The following is a 6,371-nucleotide window of genomic DNA, read 5'->3' as shown; positions in this document are numbered from 1 at the left end:
GAGCCTTTCACTTGGTAGGGAAAATTCATCCAAGTTCATCTAGTGCCCACAAGTTCATTATCACAATGACTGAGTATTTTACCAAATGGGTTGAGGTTGTGCTCTTATTTACTGCTACAACAAAACATTACCTTGTTTATACTCAACCACATCATTTGTCACTACAACATTCCTTCCTCCATTGTTACTCATAATGGAGGACAAATTAAAAACAAGGACCTAAAACAGTTGTGTAAGAAATTAAAAATCAAACAACATTGGTCCTCAATCTACTATCTCCAAGGGAATTGACAAGATGAAGCTTCTAACAAGACATTGCTCAAGATTCTGCACAATACAATCCACAAATTAGGGAAAGACTAGCACTTACAAATCAATTTGACACTATGAGCCTACAAAACCACCATATGTACTCCTATAGGGGCCACACCCTTTTCTTTAGTCAATGGCTTTGAGGTTGTCCTCCCCTTAGAAGTTGAGATCCTCCCATTGCAAGTCTCCTTACATGGGTTGATAACTAATGAAGACAATAGGGCTATGTAAGTACAAGAGCTAGAAACCCTTGATGAATGCCGCAAGGCTACTTTCAACCATATGAGAGTTTATCAAAAGCGTGTGTCTACTACATACAACATGAAAGTTCATCCCCATGAGTTCCAAGTGGGTGAGCTTGTGCTTAGATAAAATCCCAAAAAAAATAGAACAAAGAGCAAAAAGAGAAATTTGAACCTAACTGGTTGGGCCTTTACATTATCACAACAACATTTGGGTTTGGTGCCTATCATCTTTCTACTCTAGAAGGGGAACAACTTATGGAGCCTATCAATGTAATTAGAAAATGTCCTAAAAAAATGACCATCTTAGTGAAAACCTAGCAATAGGTGCTTTGATGTATCACCAAAAAAAATTAAAATATAATTTTTAAAAAAAAGTCCTAAAAAAAATACCAAGTGGTGAGAACTTGGAAATAGAAACTACTTGATACCTCATACCTATGTCTATCAGTCTCAATCATTCACTCTGCAACACATTTCCTAGCTTGGAATTATCCCTTGTCCTCGTCTTGGGGGCATATCTTCTTAGCCTATTGGGGTCTCCTTGTGTATTAGGGTTTCTTTGGCACCTCACAAAAATAATGTTTCTCAACACTAGCTCCACCCCCTCCCACAACTTGACATCAAGTGTTTCTCAATACTTTTTAGATAGTCGACCTACAGTCTTAGATGTTGCGATATTTCTCACTGTCAGAGTCAAGTTCTGAAGAAATGGCCAAGTGACTTACACACATACTTAAACATTTAAATTGCTTAGCTATGATGAACTTTAACTTTCTTTGTGTGTTATTTATGATGATTTCTTTGCTATGTGTTCCCTCCCCACTAGTCTTTTGAGGATGTCACAGATTAGAAGACTAAGAGCATGGGGCATGTTTTACTTTCTTTCTTCTTGTGGGTATTGTTAGAGAGAAGGGTTAATTTAATCTCATTAATTAAATTACCTTTTCTCCCTTCTTAAGATTTCACTTTACACCCCTTTTTGCATTTTTATTTAATAATTAATTAGTAATTATTAAATAACATTTACCTTTTAGGTTACCCTTTGTACCTTCTCGGTTACCCTTTTTGGGTTTCGATCTCCTTCTATAAGGATAGATTGTTTGTAATTATCTTGTATCTTTTTCATTCTGAGAATACAATTTGCATATTTTCAAAGTAAACCCTCGCCTCTTCTTGTCTTTTTCTTCTTTATGATAGGTTTTTACATGCAACAATTCAAGGGCTTTGTGGATTTGTATTCTGTATTGCATAAATCCTTCATGGTACCATAATCAAATCTGTTGTAGCTTGTTTGATATTTGGAGAAAAAAGAGAATGAGGGTTTGACATATTAGATATGGTTTTTTTGAGTATTTTTTGTGAAAATAGAGGGGTTTCTAATTTTCAAAGCACTTTGAGGCCAAACAGACCTCACGGTTGGATTCAGAAGGCGTCAAAACTCCCATTTTTATATAAAGTTTATCCATTTTAGACAATGTTGATCTGGGAGGCAAAAATAATTTGCCTAATAGGTCATACGACCTCCTGCATGCATTAGGATGTGATTTTTTCAACAACAAAAAAAAAAAAACTTAAAACCTGGCTCGCAGATCTATTTCTAGAAGGTCATTTTCCAGTACACAGGGCAAATCCAACATTGTAAGCATTTCTGGTCACCGTGGAAAATCTTGGCCACCGTAGAACATTTTGGCCACTGTCAAAACTCTTGATGTCAGTATATCGAGCTCCACCAATGGCTCCATTCAAGACCGCCCCTGCCACCGGTGAGCAACTGTAAAATTATATATATATATATATATATATATATATATATATATATATATATATATATATAACAAAAAAAATCTTTTTGAAGCATTTTTGGGGGCCCTATCATTTTCTTGCGATATCTTGAGCATATGGGGGTCTTTTTTTGATTTGAAAGAATTGTCGAAAGGATAGTTTTAAGATGGAGACAATGGATCAGGTATTTTTGAGAGTTTTTTCTAGTTTGGTATCTATTATTGTGCTTAAAGTCTGTTGATGATTTCTATCTTTCGGGGGGCATAACTTCTTTGTTATAGCTCCATTTTTTGTTTTGAAAGAGTGTCAGAAAGCTCTTCTCGAGAACTTTCCAAATTCTAAGTAGCATTTTGTACTAGGTATTTGTAATTTATTTCTGAAGTTTTTTTTTCTTTTCACTCATTTACATGTTCTTTCTAGCAGCTGGGGTTCATTTTTTGCATTGTGGGAGGTGTTTAATCATATTGTTTCTATTATTTACTTATATAAAATAGAACTACATTAAGAAAACAATTCAACACCTTCTAAAAACAATGGCTGAGACCTCTTCTTGTCTAGAACTTATGACCCCTCATAACTATCACACGTAGAAGACCTTGATGACATGACTTCTCTACTCATAAGGGTTGTGGTCTTGTTTAGATGCAGAGCAACCAATTTTACAGAGGCCTTTTGAGGTCATCCAACATAGGAAAAAGATGGATGAGGCAATAGGATTGATTGCCTTACAGGTCTCCGACAGTCTATAGTTTCATCTTGATGGGTGCAATACCCCTCTAGCTATGTGGACCAAGCTTGAAGGCTTGTTTGGTACAATGAATGAGTTTAGCGAACTTCAGATTGAGGTAGAGCTTACCTCTCTTATACCAAATTTTTTTCCCTCCATTGAGGACTTCTTGATGAAATTCAAGCAACTGAGATCTTTATTGTAGGGTTGTAGGAAAACGAAGACTGACATTGAGTGTATCTACCTAATTCTTTCTAAGCTTTGTGGAAACTTTCAAATTTCTTCTTCTACCTTTTATTCCACCAAAGATGCTTTGGGTAATAGAATTATCATGCCATCCTTTGAGGTTTTTTGTGATCAGTTGCATTGAGAGCAAGCTAAGCTCTCTTAGTTGGATTCTCTCACAGGCTCATAAAGTCATGCATTGGTAGCTCGACCATCTTCAGGGATGAAGGAGAAGACTCAAGAAATCTCATTCTACAGAGTTTCAAATTGATTCCAACACTCACAGTTCATCAAGGCCACCTCATCCTAAGGGGGGTAAATCAAAGGCAAAAAGACCGAAATGTGCTTATTATAATAAGCCTAATCATGATGAGTCACATTTCTATGAGAAGAAGTTAGATGGCTATGCCAAGAAGGTTTTAGATTTGACAACTCTCCTTCAAAAGAGTAACGTTGATATTCCTTCTACTTCTCACAGACCTTCATCATCATCATCATTTCAGTTAGATGGTAAAGATATGGGAAAGGGTCATACACTATGTGCAACTAGTATCCCTCATTCTTCTAGTCGGTTACTAGATTCAGGTGCTTCACACCATATGACATCTTCTCAGGATTTGTTATCTTCTTTTGGGGCTTCTCCTACTCCACGCATTTTGATGGGGAATAATATTGTTATGACTGTATGTGGGAAAGGTTCTATTGATATTGATGATGGTACATTTCATGATGTACTTTATGTTCTATCTTTGTCCTCTAACCTTTTCTCTATTTATCAGATTACACACAATGGGACAGGGAAGACAATCGAGTTTGCATAGGATTCAGTGCACTTCAGAGATAATGAGATAGGCAATATTATTGCTACAAGGATTGTTGATCATGCTTCCCATTTATATTCCTCCTCACATTTTGGTCCACCATCTCCACTATCAGAGACTCACTCTTTTTTTCATGAGAGTCTATTGAGGTGAAGTTAGATTTCTTGAACTTATGTGTTGTTCTTGAGACCAGTGTTGTGACTTCTAGACCTCCACCTCTTGCTTAGATTCCATCTCTTACATAGGATTACTCTTCATCATTGCCTACTATTGAAACTCCAGTCATTGAGCCACCTACTGCAATTATTGAGGATATATCAGAGGACACACATTCCTCTTAGATGACATATTCAATACACCTATTATTCCACCTCCATTGGAGATTCCATTTTAGGATTCTCATGCTTTCTCCTTTGAGCATCAGCTAGGATTTCTAGCTACACCTTACATACATGGATTTTATCATCCTTGTCCACTGCCTTTGTTTCCTTTAGATTGGAGCCACATTGGTATGTTCATCAACACAGGAGTTATGTCATTCTGGGGGGCTATGGAGTCTCAAGCTTCTATCATGAAGGCTTTCATTGTACTTATGGTCTTGAGAGATTCTCCTGAGATGTTTCATTTGTGCATTATTTTCTATCTCTTTTTAAAGTAGAGTTTTCCCCACTAGGTTTTCTATATTTCTCTGTTTCATAGAGATTTGGTTGTGATTGGGTACCTCATTAGGCCTTGTTGTTGGGACCCAAGTTTTTATTACTCATTGCATTGTAGTTTCCTTACTCTTTCTATATTTTTTATAGTTGCATTGTTGCTTATCTTAAAGGGGGTGTTAGAGAAAAAGATTTATTTAATTTCATTAATTAAATTACATTTTCTCCCTTCTTAAGATTTCACTTTATGCCTCTTTTTGCATTCTTATTTAATAATTAATTAGTAATGATTAGATAGAATTTACCTTTTAGGTTAACCTTTTCAGGTTTCGATCTCCTTCTATAAGGACAAATCATTTGTAATTATCTTGTATCTTTTTCATTTCTGAGAATACAATTTGCATATTTTCAGAATAAACTCTCACCTCTTCTTGTCTTTTTGTTCTCTGGGACAGGTTTTTACAAGTAGGTATTTGAGGGCTTTGTGGATTTGTATTGTGTATTACACAAATCCTTCATGTGTACTTTGTTAGTGTACAATTTCTAGAGCATTCATGCTTGTCCTACTTAACACTTTGGACCTACACTGTTGTCCTTGACTATTTTTGCAAGACCACACTTTTCGGTTATCTTGGCGCTTATGCCTTGATAAAGGTGTAATCTTGTTATATTAAACTTAGGGAATCTAATCGCATAGCCATCTTGATTTACATGTCTATGATGCTTAGATTGGATTTCCATAGTTCTATATGATATCAATCATATTTATATCATCATGGTTATACTAGTGATGGTTGTATGATCTTTATGATGTCCCTAATAAACACTCAATGATGAAATTAGAGTCTAAATGTTTTACATTTCTTGCTAGTAAACTAATTTGCATATTAGTTTGCATCATAGGCTCATTTTTTAGCTTAGTCTTACATTTTCTGCATATGGGGAGGGTGCTCTCTTCATCTTTTGTTGGACATGTCGGCTAACTACTTTCATATCTTCTTTTGCTTTTCTTCTTGATCATGTCTTTTCATCTTCTTGATCTTTTGCTTTGCCTCTTTGCTATCCTATCATCACAAGGGGTCAATCTAAAAATCACATCTAATATATCCAAGTGTGACATTTTTCAAAATATAAGTTTATATCATACACATGGGAGCTAAAAACCATACATGAGAGAGATCTATGAGCATAAAACAACACATACATGAGCAAGAAACTAAAACATCACATGGAAACATAAAAATGCTGAAACATCCATGCAATGAGACAAGTACACAAGGCTATTGCTCAAATCCATTATCTCATATATATCAAAATGTGTCACAATATATATACAATTTGAGATCCAAAATTTGGATATATGTCTCAAATACATGGGGTACAATACATTTGTCATGAAACATCAACCTAGACCTAAGATTGGCTTCCCCCCTCATGAGTAGGTTGTGCCTAGGGAGGAGCTACTAGTGCCCTCAATGGTGGCTGATCCAATCTACCATGCCTCTCAAAGTACATAGGTACTCGTCGGTCCACCATAATTGCAACAATGTACACCCTGTGATAGTAAGCTACCCTGGTTGTCTATCGCTCCACCTCCCATCGAGCC

This window comes from Cupressus sempervirens, chromosome 11 (genome assembly GCF_028749045.1).
Source record: "Cupressus sempervirens isolate cs-2001-9-10 chromosome 11, ASM2874904v1, whole genome shotgun sequence".
In the NCBI taxonomy this organism is placed as follows: Eukaryota; Viridiplantae; Streptophyta; class Pinopsida; order Cupressales; family Cupressaceae; genus Cupressus; species Cupressus sempervirens.
This window is presented reverse-complemented; position numbering follows the sequence as displayed.